Genomic DNA, 16,490 nt, shown 5'->3' on the forward strand with positions numbered 1-16,490 from the left:
AGAAAACTAGAGAGTATATATAAAATAAACATTTTTATGTATTGAAAAAAAGATATCATAAGCCTGTGTCCCATGAGAAAAAAGGAAAATGAGGCGAATCATATAGTCATCTTCCCGTGTATGTGGTGCTGAGGTGTCGTTAACCTGGGAGCATTTACTGTGTCTCCAGCATGGAAAACAGAGCCCACTCAATCAGAGCCTTGGAAACTTATTAAGTTGGGCATATGAAAGAGTTCAGAAAAGTGATATAGCTGGGTTTGGAGGCGCAGTATAATTAACTCTGCATATGATACCGTGAATCCTGATTTACCTCTAAGAAACACTTATAGACAATGATACACAATTAGGTCAGGCGAAGAATAACCACCCAGAAAAGATTAATTACCAAGGTCTGCAATCTGAAGAACTCATATCTCACAGCATTAAGAGAATTTATGATATAAACAACCTGTGTGTAGAGACCCTGTTGAATATATGTAGCATTCAATAGAGATTTCAGAAGGCCCATAAATTAGGCATAGGTCTAAACCAGTTTTAGAACAAAAGATACTTTCTACTCGTGTTCACAAATCTAAGAAATAAGCCTCAAAACGATCAAGCTAATAAAATATATTAAGTGCTTGCCAAAGCTCAACACTTTTTAAAAGAATAAAATAAAATCCAGATATTCAAAAATATTTATAATGATCAGTATACATATGGTATACATTTCCAGACAAGTAAATAGGCAGAAACTTATATCCCATAACCAGAAGAAAAAATAATTTAATAAAATCAAAACAAATAACAGCAATTATGAAATAAGAAAACACTGACATTAAAACATGTAGATATATGATTAGTTCATATATATGTATATATGAGTTATATATATGGGTCATCTATGATTGATATATGTGAAACAAATCATAGAAAATTCATATAATTAGTGCCTCATATTATGGATTTGGAAAAAAATATGAACATAATGAAGATTATAAGGAGTGCCACAATGGAAATTCTGGGGCCCAAAATTATAAAATTCTAAATAAAACTTAATGGCTGAATAACAGATTAGACAACACCGAAAAAATTATCGGACTAGTAAGTTTTAATGTAGAGCAACAGAAATTATCCAAATTGAAATATGTATGGGAAAATGCTTAAAAAACAAAGCAAAATAATCTCAGTGCTCTGTGGAACAATATCAAATAATCCACCTTTGATTTAGTGAGAAACACATGAGACGATGTGATGAATTGTAATTAAACTTCTGAAAAAATAATAATAAAGAGAAACACAATACAAATAAACCAGAAAGGAAAAGGAGGATAAAATCGCCACATACATTATGTAAAAAAGCCAACTGTAGGGATGACATGTACTTTTAAATTTTATTTTATTTTTACTTAGTTTTTATTTTTAATTTTTTCAAATTTTTATTTTTCAATTAAAATTGACATTCCATATTATTTTATATTAGTTTCAGGTGTACAGAATAGTGGTTAGACATTTATATAATTTACAAAGCAATCCCTCTGATTAGTATCCACTTGGCACTAGACATAGTTATTACAATATTATTGACTTTATTCCCTATGTTGTACTTTATGTCCCTGTAATTATTTCGTAACTACCAATTTGTACTTCTTAATTCCTTCACCTTTTTCACCCGGCTCCCCAAACCCCTTTCTATCTGGTAACCATCATTTGGTTTTTGTACGTATGAGTCTATTTCTGTTTTGTTTGTTCATTATTTTGTTCTTTATATTCCACATATAAATGACAACATATGGTATTTGTCTTATCCTATCTGACTTATTTCACTTATCATAATACTCTCAAGGCCGTTCCATGTTGTCACAAACAGCAAAATTTTATTCTTTTTTTGTTATGGCTGATATTTCATGTGATATCTATGTGTAGTCTATTCATGCACACTTAGGTTGCTTCCATATCTTCACTATTGTGAATAATGCTGCAATGAAAAGGTGCATATACCTCTTCAAATTAGTGTTTTAAATTTCTTTGCATAAATACCCAGAAGTGAAATTGCCGGTCATAACAAAGTTCTGTATTTAATTCCGTAATGGCCGCACTAGTTTGGCATCACACCAGTAATGCACAAGGTTTCTCTTTTCTCCACATCCTCACCAACACTTGTTTGTTAATTTATTGATGACAGCGATATTTCATTGTGGTTTTCATTTTAATTTCTCTGATGATTAGTGACATTGAACATCTTTACATATGCCTATTGGCCATTCGTATGTCCTCTTTGGAGAAGAGTCTATTCAAGTCCTTTGCCTATTCATTTTTATTGGATTGTTTGTGTAGTTTTTGTTGTTTCTTTTATTTATTTATTTATTTATTTATTTATTTATCTATTTATTTATTGGTGCTAAGTTGTGTGAGTTCTTTATAAATTTTGTACATTAACCTCTCATTATATATCTTTGACAAAGATCTGCTGTTTTGTAAGTTGTCTTTTTGTTTTGTTGATAGTTTCTTTTACTGCGAAAAAAGTTTTTAGTTTGATTTGGTACAATTTGTTTATGGTTTCTTTTGTTTCTCTTGCCCAAGAAGATAGAGCTGAAAAAAAAGAGCAATGTCAGAAAGTTTACTGCCTATATTTTCTTCTAGGATTTTTATGGTTTTAGGTCTTACATTCAAGTCTTTTATCCACTTTGAGTTTATTCTTGTCGATGGTATAAGAAGGTGGCCTAGTTTCATTTATTTTTGTATGTATCTGTTCAGTTTTCCCAGCACCTTTTATTGAATGGACTGTCTTTACCCCACTATATATTCTTGCCTCCTTTGTCATAGATTAACTGACCATATAGGTGTGGCTTTATTTCTGGGGTCTCTATTGTGTTCCAAGGATCTATGTGTCTGTTTTTATGCCAGTTCCATAGTGTTTTAGTTACTGTAGCCTCTTATTATAGTAAACCAGGTAGTGCGATATCTCCAACTTTATTCTGCTTTCTTAAGATTGCTGTGGCTATTTGGAATCTTTTGTGGCTCCATATAAATTTTAAGATAATTTGTTCTAGTTTTGTAAAAAAAATGCCTTTGCATTTTGCATTGAATCTATAGATTGCTTTAGGTTATATGGACATTTTAATAAGGTTCATTCTTCCTATTCATCAGCACAGTACGTTCTTCCATTCTTTGTATATTCTTCAATTTCTTTCTTATAATTTTCCAAGTATAGGTCTTTCATCTCCTTGGTTAAGCTGATTTCTAGATTTTTTTTGATGCAGATGTTAATGTGATTATTTTATTAGTTTCTATAAGAGTTTGTTATAGGTGTATAAAAATAGAGTGGATTTTTGAATATTAATTTTATATCCTGCTACTTTACTGAATTCATTCTAATAGTTTTTTGATAGAATCTGTCGGGTTCTCTGTATATAATACCATATTATCTGTAAATAGCAACAGTTTTACTTCTTTTTTTCCAGTTTGGGTGCCTTGTATTTTTTTTTTTTCTTGTCTGATTGCTGTGGCTAGGAATTCCAGTACAGTGTTGAATAAAAGTGATGAATGTGGACATCTTTGTCTTGTTCCTGATCTTAAGGAAAATGCTTTTAGTTTATCTCTGTTGAGTATAATTTTAGTTGTGAGTTTGTCATATGTGGACTTTATCATGTTGCGGTATGTTCCCCCTTTTCCCACTTTGCTGAGTTTTTATTTTGAATAGATGCTGGATTTTGTCAAACACCTTCTCTGCAACTATTGATGTAATCATATATATAATTCTTATCCTTCATTTTGTATGCATAGTGTATCACATTAATTGATTTGTGGATTTCAACCAAACTTGCATTCCTGGAATAAATCCAGTTTGAGCATGGTGTATGATCCTTTTAATGTATTGCTGAATTTGGTATGCTAATATGTTGTTGATGATATTTGCATCTGTAGTCATCCTATTGGCCTATAACTTCTCTTGTGTAATATCTTTGGTTTTGGAATCAGGATAATGTTAGTCTCATAAAACGAGCTTGGAGGCCTTTCTTTCTTTTGAATTTTTTGAAATACTTGAGATGGATGGGTGTTAACTCTTCTTTGAATGTTTGGTAAAATTCATCTGTGAAGCCAACCGGTCCAGGACTTTTGTTTGCTTGCAGTTTTTTGATTAAGGTTTGATTTTGTTAGTAGTAATCGATTGGTTCAAATTTTCTGTTTCTTTTTGATTTCAGTCTTAAAAGACTGTATATATGTTTCTAGGAATGTATCTGTTTCTTATAGATTGATCAATTTGTTGGCATATAATTGTTTGTAGTACTTTCTTCTAAACCTTTGCTTCTGTGGTATAAGTTGTCACTTCTGTTTTATTTCTTATTTTATTTGGGTCCTTTTTCTTGACGAGTCTGGTTAAAGGCTTATCAATTTTGTTTATCATTTCAAAGAACCAACCTTTGGTTTCATTGATCTTTTTGTACTGTGTTTTATTTATTTGTTTGTTTGTTTGTTTATTTTAGTTTGTTAGAATCTATTTTGTTTATTTTTGCTCTAACATCTATTATTTCCTTCCTTCTACTTACTCTTGGCTTTATTTACTGTTATTTTTCTAGTTCCTTTAGGTATAAGTTTAAACTCTTTATATGAGACTTTTCTTGTGTCTTGAAATAGGTCTGTATTGCTACAAATTTCCCTCTTCTGACTGTTTTCTCCATGTGCCATAGATATTGGGTCATTGTATTTTCATTTTCATTTGCCTCAAGGTATTTTTCGATTTGTTCTTTGATCTCATTGTGCACCCATTCATGGTTTAGTAGCATACTATCTAGCAACCATGTGTTCATATGTTTCTCAGTGTTTTTCTTATAATCGATTTCTAGTTTCATACCAGAAAATATGCTTGTTATAATTTTAATCTTCTTAAATTTATTTAGACATGTTTTGTGGCCTAATGGATGGCCTGTTCTGGAGAATGCTTCATATGACTTGAAAAGAATATATATATTCTGCTGCTTTAGGGTGAAATGCTTTATAATGCTAATTAAATCCATCTATTCTAATGTGTCATTTAAAGGTACTCTTTTCTTGTTGATTTTCTGTCTGAAAAACTTATCCTTTGATGTCAATGGGGTGTTAAAGTTCCCTACTATGACTGTATTACTGTCTACCTCTACCTTTATGTCCATCATTATTAGTTTTATGTATTTTACTGCTCCTATATTGGGTGCATATGCATTTAAGATTCTCTTTTTGTCTTTAATCTTTGTCATTTTAACTATGATGTGTCTTGGTGTGGGCTTCTTTGGATTCATCTTGTTTGGGACTCTGTGCTTCTTGGACTTGTATGTCTATTTCCTTCACCAGGTTAGGGAAGTTTTCCAGCATTATTTCTTCAAATTAGTTTTCAATACCTTGCTCTCTTTTCCTTCTGATACTCCTATGATGCAAATGTTATGCTTAATGTATCAGAAGTCTCTTAAACTACCTTCATATTTTTGGATTTTTTTTTTCTGTTTTGACTGGTTGTTTTCTTCTTCCTTGTCTTACAAATTGCTGATTCAGTTCTCTGTTTTATCTAATTTACTGTTGAATCTTTCTATTGTATTATTCATTTTAGTTATTGTATTCTATATTTCTAACTGGTTCTTGTTTATGGCTTCTATGTACTTTTTATACTATTTTTTTGTTGAAGTTCTCACTATGTTCATTGAGCATCCTTAACAACCAGTGTTTTGAACTTAGTATCCGTTTGCCTCCATTTTGTTTAGCTCTTTTGTCCAGCTTTTTTTTCATTTTGGACATGTTTATTTGTCTCCTCATTTTAGCTGCCTCTCTACATTTGTTTCTATGTATTAGGTTGATCTACTACATCTCCCAGTCTTGGCAGGGTGGCCTTATGTAGTAGTTGTCTTGTGAGGACCAGTGGTGCAGTAGTATCTCTGATCACTTGGCCGTAGAGCTCCAGGAGTGTCTGTTGTGTGCATTACATGTGCCCTCCTGTTGTAGTTGACACTTGATTGCTGTCGGCACATCGGTAGGTAGGATTGACCCTCAGGCTGTGACTGTGAGAATTAGCCACAATCACAGCATATAAACTGCTGTTTGGAAGCTAACTCTATGAATCATATTCACCACAGTGGGCTTTGATGCTTGCCGAGACAGTCCTTTGGGTGTGTCGCTTGTGGGGCTAATCAGGTGGTGCTGTGTTGCAGTCTGAAGCTGGCCACTGGTTGCGTTGGTTCTGGGGCCTCTTGGAAGGGGCTTCTGTGTAGGCCAAAGTCAGCTACTTCCTGTGACCAGCCTGGGTTACCTGCTAGGAGCTACAAAGCAAACTGTAGTTGGTTGCTGCCTATGCTGGATTTAGGGGCATGTATGGGAGGCCATGCTAGGAACCAAGGCTCGCTACCACCGGTACTGGACCTGGGGCACCTCACCAAAAGGTCCAGGGCTTGTCCACAGCCTACCAACACCTGCTTGTTGTCTTTAAGGCTCAGCTTATGAAAGAGTTTCAGGTGGTGTGTGAGTCGTGTGAGGCAGGGTCTCAGAAAGTCACCAGGGGAAAGGGTGTTCATCAGGTTAATGAAGATTCAGATCTAGCATCAGTGCTGAGCCTGGAGACATAGAGCACACAAAGGCTAGCTACCACCTACGTGGGGCCTACAGAACCCCAAGAGGTGTCCAGAAAGGCTGCAGCATGGCTAACGCTAGCTGCCCACCATCAAAAGAGCCTCAGGCAGTGAGTGGGAAAATTGAGTGGAGCAGGTCTAAAGGAGTCACCAGGGTGGAGCGAGTGGGGTTCACCAGGCCAATGAAGATTCAGATTTGGCTATGTGCAGGGAGGGCTCAGTACAGGAAAGATCATGCCCACCCAGTGGCTTTAGAGGAGGAAGGCCCTACACAGGGACAATGGCAGCTGTCCCTCCAGCTCTCACTCTGAAGCCACACAACTCAGTCTCTCCCTGTATGTCTCCGATGCCTCCTAAGCAGTCATCTATCCTCTGGAGCCCAGGGTGAGTACCTGGGAATGAGAGAGAATCTGTGTGGGTCCTTTAAGAGGACAACTGGTATTTCAGCAGCCTTTCCTCTCACCTGGATTGATGGACTCCCCACTGATTTTCACAGCCAGGAGTTGTGGGGGCTTCTCTTTCTCGTACTGTTCTCTGAGGTGCGGACCCCAGTGTGGAGCTTTGATTCCTTGCTCCTAGTTTTCTACTTTATCACAAAAGTCACTTCTTATACTTTATAATTATGCACATTCTTTTTGCATTAAACATTGTCTGAAATGAAGCTTGTTACTTGCTCTCTTAAATGTTTTGTATATGCGGAATTTTGCCCAGGTTAACTATAAGTCTTCTAAATGAGTCTCCAGTCCCAGTTTCCTCTAGTCAACAATAAGTGATCTCCCAGGTTTGTAATAAAAACCAATTCATCTTGAACTTATCTAACTGCAACCATTATGAAAAAAGTAGAGAATTTTCTAAATGAAGTCATCCAATGACAAAAAGAATAAACTATTCTATAAATGGACAAAGAGATCTCTTGATGAAGTAGAATAAATCTTTATATTGACATTATGCAAATTTTTAAAAATTCTTTCAGGAATTTATGGTATTAGTCAATTAATAGAACATGTACAAATTTATGACTCGAATAGGAAAGCATGAGGTAAGTGTGCTCAGCCATTTTTAAATATGCCTCAAGTGGAGAAATAAAAATATGCTATGTAGTTTCTGAATACTAATGCTTAGTACTATTTTTCTAGTAAATATCTTTATACTAAAATGTATTTTGGAGTTTATTTTATAGATATTAGTATGATAAGAAAAAAGTAACGTGATATTTTCTTAAGCTTTTCTGTCTTATACTGCACTAGCAACTAAAACAATTAAATGTCACTTTTCTTTATCTTAAACATAATTAGTTCAGGTTTAAGCCAGGTAAAGAGCAATGATTTTAGATCTCCGGGGAAAGAACACATAACCCAGTATCTTTAGTAGAATGTGTTATTTTTCTTCTCATCTCATCAAGTGCCTCTGAGTACACAGAAGTAATGGGAAGTAAGCATGTCTCATTTTCTCCATGATATTTATTGCCCAGACGGTGACATATCTTTCAAACTTTAAACTCTTTATTATTATCAACAGTGTCTTCAACTTCAAAATATTTCTTTGGCAATAGACGATGTGTCACTTAAAACCTTGAGAATTTAGTTGTTTATTTTTGTGACAAAAATAAATTACATGAATAACTTGAGCCCTGCTTGACTCAGTGATTATCTGTCTTTTATGAAGCTTAATGACAATATGATTATTTAGAATATTCTCAAGAATTTTAAATGTCAAGTTTGGAATATTTTTTCTTTGCTCATCTAGCAAACTTTAAATATTATAAATGTCATTGTATTCTGATGCTAATGTAGGGTTCATGTTTAAACAGTAAATAAAGTGCCTCAATTGAAATAGGTATCATTAACCCTGATTACCACTGGTTAAAACAAAACAGAGTCAAACTGATTGCACTGATTCATGTAGGTTTTTACTGATAGAGGAGGGCTGAAATCAGATGTTTGATTATTGGTGAATGTCCATGATTTCAATCAAGTAGCTCACAGACATTACAAGTGCATGTGACATATGTGAGTGACCTCTTGTACCTATGGTAATAAGATGCCAATATTTTCCATTCAGCAAAGAAGTGACCTGATTCAACTAAGCTAGGCAAAATGCCATGGCAACAGCTGACTTCTCATTCTGAGAGTGATTTTACAATCTTGCTGGAAGGCTATCAGCTTTAGGCTTTTCTCTTTCTTTGTTCAAGCTCTCTTCTATCACTGCAAGCGAATGTTAGATGCTCTTCAGAATGTGATAAGGAGCAAGAAGACAGCATATAAATGCATGTAGTACTATTCTCCCATTAGCAGTAGGGAGGGAGAGGAAAAGGAAATGGCAGAGCCAGCCTGTAACAAAAAAAATAAAAAATAAAAGGATTCTGATGAAAAAAATGTCAAGAGGCTCTGGTTTATTAAGTAAAAAACTTTTTATAAGAGGTAAAAATTAAATGTAACAAAGACGATAACACTGATAAAATGATGTCTGGACAATCAGAAAATAAAGCAGATATTTTCTGCTTTATTTGGAAGGGAGAATAAGTGGGGACAAAAACAGTAGAAAAAAAAACAAAAAAAATCTTATTTAAATCTCTTATTAAAGCTATTAAAAACTAAATTAAAGTAGCCTTTAAAAACCAATAGAAATCAAAGGAAAATTTACAAAAACATTTATTTGGAAGATAGCTGGAAAATTGTTTTAAACATAAAGTAGCAGAAACATGACCTAGTAATATTTTGTTATTCCTGATATTATAAATTATGCAATAATTAAAATACATGCCTCAGTCACACAGTAGGTAAATCAGTGATTTAGTTCATTGTTCTAAAATGTATACATTAGCATTAAAGTGTGATTTGTTATGGTACATATAAAAACATCTCAAAAGCTTTTAAATCAGTTATGTGAATGACCCATTTTTTAAATTTATGAGATCATCTGCCAATTGTACTCAAAATTTCATTATTTAAAAGGCTGGTAAAGTATGAAAATAGCATGCTTAGACTTTTGAAGTTTATTTAATATTTGCTTAAATATTTATTTACTCAAGTAGACTCAATAGACTTTCTAGTCATAGTCTTTCAATTAAAGATGAGTAAACAAAGATTCTCTCAATGAGAACTATATTATTATTATTATTATTTGTGTGTGTGTGTGTGTGTGTGTGTGTGTATTTGCACCAATGTAATTAGTCTCTTTTAAGCTAGGATCCACAATTTTTTATCTTTTTCATCTGTATTGTCTTACACAGGTTCTTGAGCCTAGTAAATATTGAATAAATGCAAGTGAATTGATGAAAATTAAGATAAATTGGTCTAGAGTGACATAATTTTACTTTCTAAGGACACATTATTTAGACCAATGATTACGTTTCATATATTCATATCGATGTTCCTGTTATGACTACAAACAATACTCTTTGTGTCAGTGACTTTTGAAAACTCAGAATCTTCATCAACAACAAAAAAGATTTCATGCCAATGTTTCCATCAGAGGTTTGTTTAGTCCTACAGACCAAATTGTACATTAACGGACATCTTAGGAAATCGTGTGGTCCAGATGGTCTCCTGTGACTTCGACAGTGACATCAGTTTCTCTGCCTTGAATTAGGGAGCTCTTATCTTCTAGGACTTTATCAAGCTCTTTCCTAGAATGACACGTGATTCAGCAACAGCAACTTTGTGATCACCCTCATGGTTCACATGGCCTCCACCTGTGAACCAGATATCTCTGTTCTCCACTCCAGTTATGGGAGGAACAGTGTTGTATGAAGATTTGTGTCATGATTCTGTCATTTACCAAAAAGGTGACATTTCTTACAGATTTTTACATCCGATGACTATATTAAATTGACATCGTTGTGTGAAAAAGGGACAAACTCTAAACACATAAGGAGAACGGGGAAAGTGTGTGTAAAAAAACAATCTAAAAAAAGAAAATACATTGTTATTCTTTTTATAAGTTTAAAGTCCTTTTAGTTGAACATTATTTATTCTTCAGAAAATACAGATCAGAGGTTATTTTTATAATATACCCCTATTAAAGTTTGGCTAATTAAATAGTATCTCTGTTTCCTGGCTCAGTCAAATTTATACAGTTGTGTTGAGTCCTTTTCAGTGACCAGTGGTGCTGCATTTTTTTGTTTTTTATCCTAGAAGTACTGTTTAGAAGATGCTCCTAGATAGGGTAGTTCTCTCATTTTCTTTTGATAGTCTGTGAAAATTATTTACAACTTTTTATCTTTCTAAATTTTTCATTCACTTTTCAACAGTAACTTTTAAAAAAATTTCAACCTTTCTGATATATTTGTTAAAACAGAACTGTGTCTTTTCTGGGTATTTCTTTTTGATCCAGTCTCATTATTTCCTGCTTAAATAAGCTTGCTAGATTCTTAATAAGCTTATGGTTTTTACTAAAGAAACCCTTGCAAAATAAAACACAACAAAACCGTTGTTGCTTCAGTTCTTTATAACATTCATTATGTGTGTGTATATGTGTATGTGTGTATGATAGATTTGTGTGTATTTCACAATACCTAGGATGAACTAAAGTATATTTATATTTTATATGTATTACATGTAATATATATAGCCAAATATATATTTAACTAAAATCATACGATAATGAAATTTGTACCCTGACAAAGCAGGCTTTTGTGGCTCTTTTACTAACACAATTTAGTTTCTCCAATTTTTTAAATGTTTCAGTGAATAAAACTGGCTATTTTATCTGTCGTACTCTGAATTCCATGATGTTTTAATATTAACATATTCAAATTTTACCTTAGAATATGTACCAAAGCATGTGGTAAATGAAAATTTGAATACATTCATGCCTATATTGCTATCTGTTTTGCCACACAAAATCAGTCTAATTAGCTGCTATTAAATGCATTATCCTTCATTCTTCCATTCAGTAATATTTATTAAGCACTTTCTACATGCAAACACTTTTATGTGGCATATGCTGTTACAGCATACACATTGAAGACATTTATTATTATAGCCCTTTTTTGAGTTTTATAGTGTTCTTGGCTTCTGCATTTAGTGCTGTTCTATATTTAGATCTGTTTGAAAAGAGGCGATGGTCACTACACAATACAAATTTAGTAGATGTGATTCTTTGGCCTTCAGAAAGGTTCACAAAGATAAATGAAAATAGTGCTATGAAATAAAATTTAAAAAACATGACAAAAGTTTTTTTTTTTATATTTATGAAGACGAATATGCCAGGTATATTCATAGGCAATCAGGAGAGAATGACAATACATTTTCGAAGTAAGTGAAATTGGAGATAATTATTACTATCTATTTCTATGGGTAGAGAAAAAAATCATAAACTCATAGAATTATTTTAGATGATAACTGAATGATTCTCAGAGCCCTGTAATCTTCATTCATCATAAACATGAGGTAACTTCCTATCTAGTAATTTCAAAATTTATGTCTAGATTCCTCCAGTATTTGTTTTTAAACTCTTATAAAATGAATAAATTAATTCAGGATACAGTGACATTACTTAAAGAGACAAAAAAAAATGTTTGCCAGTTTTCATTTATTGGATTTAATGAAATTTAATTTAAAATAATCTATATTTCTCTGACTTTGTTGTTAAAATTAACTTTGGGACTACTATACTTATTTTTTTTCAAATAATTTAAAAAAATTGAAGACTAGCAATGCTAATACTTATGTACATGTATTAGAATAAGATTTATGTTTATGTTGTAAATACTAGATTGGGCTCCCCAAAACTACATTAGCATACATCAGTCCAAAGCAGACAAAGGAGACTGTGATTCCATGCCTCAGAATATGAATGAGTGAGACAAGTAAAAAAATTCTGATACAAAAATCTAAAGGACTGAGGTTAGGGGTGGTGACTAGGAAAACAATAAGAAAATAATGTTTCTTATGTCCAGCTGATAAACATTTGCAATTTCTGCCCATTAATGCGATGTCCAGCCCAACCAATACACAGATATCATTGTGTAGGCAGATTGACTGAATTTAGGATGTTTTAGAAAATGAATTAATTTTTATAATATGCTTCTCAAAACAAAAAGCCATACAGAAAAAGCAAAGGTGTAATTTCTTTTCTTTCTCCATCTGTGGCTAATCTGCCGTTTTTTAACCTCCTTTTTGTTATCAGACAGAATTATGTTTGGCCTGTTGCCCATTTTGTGAGGTAATTTCTCAGTGTACATTTTGAGGTCTCCTTGACTTATTCTTTGAGAGTAATTTTATTACATAGTGTTGCTATCTGGGCAGCCTGCATAGAAACTGTGTTTTTGTTACTCATTTTGACATTTCAACGATACATGATAAATCTTCCTCTCTCGCTCCGTTCTTCCTTCTCTTCCTTTTTTCCTTCCTTCCTTCCATTTTCTCTCTCTCTCTTCCTCCCGACTCTCTTTTCTCCCTCCATCCTCACTGTCCTTTAGATATAGTGCAGAGTTTTTATAATATACATTATCATGCTATTGCTACTAGTTTAATATAATTAATAGTTCTAGGTATTAATGTTAACCAAAAGGGTCAAAAAATTTTTGAGTAAACATTTTTCTGCATAAGAATTAGCACAATCAGAAACTGCTGGTTTTTATAAACTTTATAAACTATTATTTATTTACAGCACACAGAGGACCCATTTTATTATGATGATCAATAAAATTACCAAATATGATTACCTATAAGTTATTAATAACATACATAAAGAAGGAATTTAATGTACATAGTATTTTATAATATACATAATAAAGGAATTTCAGTGGTCAGCTGATATAAGATTCTCATTTCATAAATGAAGAATCTCAGGCTTAGAGGTTGCAAATTCACACAACTGTAATGTTTGCAGACTATAAATACAATCTAGGTCATCAGTCTTCCAATTCTGTGCTCTTCATTACAAATAAATCTACAGATATGTTTATATTCTTGTCTAGCATACTTCATTGGCAGTTAAAGTCATCAATATTTGACTGCACATGGCTGACATAGAATCATCAATTAATTTCTTTTGAATTGAATAATACAAATATTTCCAGATAGCATATTATTGTTACTTTATTTTGTGCTATAGGTATTGTTAATTGAATTTTACATTTTGGGAAACTAAGGCTCAGTATGTAAATAAATTATCAAAAATTACTTAACTGCGAAATGAGGGAATTCTAACTTTGACTTTGAATATTTCTGATTCCCTTGTATTATGAAATACATTTAAAATTTGATCAGAATTTTGTTATATCTTATTTATGTTTGTCATAATGTGAAATAAAATCACATTCAAAATGGGTTTATACTTTAAACTTCAGATTTTATAATGACTTGTTCAATATGTGGGTGCTAATCTGAGATGGGAATATGTGTAATTTGATACAAAGGAAATTTTATTATATGATATTCAAAATTAAATTTAGTTTTTTTAATCTTTCTTAGCATTATCATCACAGGAAGTCATAAAAGCAGTTATTAAGACACCACCCAGAAGAAATCATTAAAATTAAGGAGGCAATAAGTTCTCTTATAATTTAACTATTGAAGTCACATATTCCAAAAACAAAATAATTTTAAATGAAGGTATAATCAATGGGAACTGAGTTCTAGACATCAGTGTTCAATATGAATATGGGAAATACATATTAATCACCCACACATATATTGCTCCGCCCCATACTATTAATTTATGGCGTGGATTTTTTGCATCTATGAAAGGGGAGAAATGACTGAAATCTGCAACTGTAGTCTGCAATAAACATATAAACATTGAACACATTTATTTATAATAAAAGGACACTGTCTTTTTCATTCTTTACTCACTGAAGTGACTAGTTTTAATGGTAATTTTACGTATTATCTAAATTAAGAGAAAAATTTTTTGTGACTAATAGTATTTTACACACACACTCACACACACACACACAGAGAAAACTGATTAAATGATGTTGCTTTGTAAATTGAAAATACGATGTTTCCATTGAAAAGAAAGAGTAAACCTATAAAATAAATAATAGAATGACTTGCAACGCATATTATTGAAAACAAGCCAGCAAGCAGTGAAGGTGACTGTGCATGTACCACAGGGGTTAAAATGGAAGGGCAGAGAATGCACGAGTACGCTGTATGTATGAGCACCGACTGTCCACAGAGACACCCGAGGACAGTGTCTGCCTTTTTGGGAGGAGCACAGGCTCAGGGTGTCAAGAAGGAGACTAACTTTTCTTTGAACTTTTTTAACCACATTCTTGTATTACATTAAAAAAGCTAACATGCAGATTGTCAGTGCTTGTGATCCTTATAAAAGCTCCTCTCGCTTGTCTTCATTCTGCGCCTTGTCAGTGTTTATCAACCTGCCCATGCGTTTTCTGATACTGTAAGTCAATCAAAAATGCTAGGACATCAAATTATAGTAATTTTTTTAAGAGTCCTATGATCTTAATTTTTATGATATTTTTCTTTGAACAAGCCTTATAACTGGACAGTCACTTCCACCTATAATATTATTATAGTAACATAAATATAATTTTAAAAATGTAGCCTCTGAGAATCATTTTAATTTTGCCCAAATTCCTTGTCAGTGCTTGATTTTTTTTCCATTTAATTTCAGGGCAGATATCTCTTAGGATTCAATATAGGAATTTTGATGCCAGCCTTATTTTGGACATCAATCCGAAGGAAGAGTGGTTATGAAAGAAAGAAAGAAAATGTAATAAAGAATTGGAAAACGTAACTAGATTTTATTTTAATAATATTATCTTAGTTATCCTTTACTGTTTGATCTTATTTTGATAATGTTTTCATTATATTACTTATTACTAGCTGATTCTTAAGAAATAAAAATATACTTTTTAATAATTTATTTATTGAAGTAAAAGCAAAATAGTCCCTGTGTAACCTTTTCCGAGCACCCTCCCATATGCCATTTTTTAGGGAAGGGATTCTTGGGCACTTAAAAGGCACTAACCGAATTTGAGATTACTCCTGAGAGAAACTCCTAATCTCTCGGTGGTTGTGTTGTGTTTGCTCTCGTTAGCCCTGTCGCGGGAGCTGGTTTAGTTTCCTTGTGCTGTTGTACTAAATTGTCACAAACTTAGTGACTCACCACAGACGAATTTTCTTATAGTTCTGGAGGTCGGCAGTATGAAATCTGTCCGCATGGGCTAAAGTCAGGGCTTCGACAGGGCCTTTTCCTTTTGGAGGCTCTGGAGGGAGAATAGTTTTCCTTGCCTTTTTTAAAAATTTTATTTATTTATATTTTTGCATGTATAGGTCACCTGCGTTCCTTAGCTCGTATCTCATGTCACTGTAAACTCTAGCTTTTGTTCTCACATCAGCTACTTTCTCTGACTCCTCCCAAGCCCCTCTCATAAGAACTCATGATTTACATTGGGTCCACTAGAATAATCCAGAAGAATCTACTCATCTCAAAATCATTAATTAGTCACTATGAAGTCCTTTGCACCACATGAGGTAACACTCAAAATTTGCGGGGATTAGTTGTAGTGGACATCTTTGCGTTAGCATGGTCAGCCGACCACAGCAGCCTAAGCAGCCACAGGGCCTTGGAAAATGTCTCAGCATGAGCAAGTACTTAATATCTCTTCTTCTTGGAGAGGAGACATGAGAAACTACATCCCCCAATTTATTTTTCAAATGTAAGCTAATTTTGCTATTAGCTCATTGTGCAATTCTGGCTTTCATCTTATCATCTTAGAGAACTCACATCTTAGAGAAAGTGGTAATGGCTAATAAACTGCCTTATTACCTTCTTAAGTCACAACCACCATTTTTATGATACTTTAAAAGCTCATAATCGATTCCTTTATAAATTCCATTGAGTTTTCAACAAGGCCCGAGTTTAATGCTTCCTGTAGCTGCCAATTATACTAAATAAAGAACCTTGATCCAATCCAGCCATCTGATCTTCTCAGCCTGT

Source organism: Rousettus aegyptiacus, unplaced genomic scaffold (assembly GCF_014176215.1).
Source record: "Rousettus aegyptiacus isolate mRouAeg1 unplaced genomic scaffold, mRouAeg1.p scaffold_m13_p_11, whole genome shotgun sequence".
NCBI classification, from domain to species: Eukaryota; Metazoa; Chordata; class Mammalia; order Chiroptera; family Pteropodidae; genus Rousettus; species Rousettus aegyptiacus.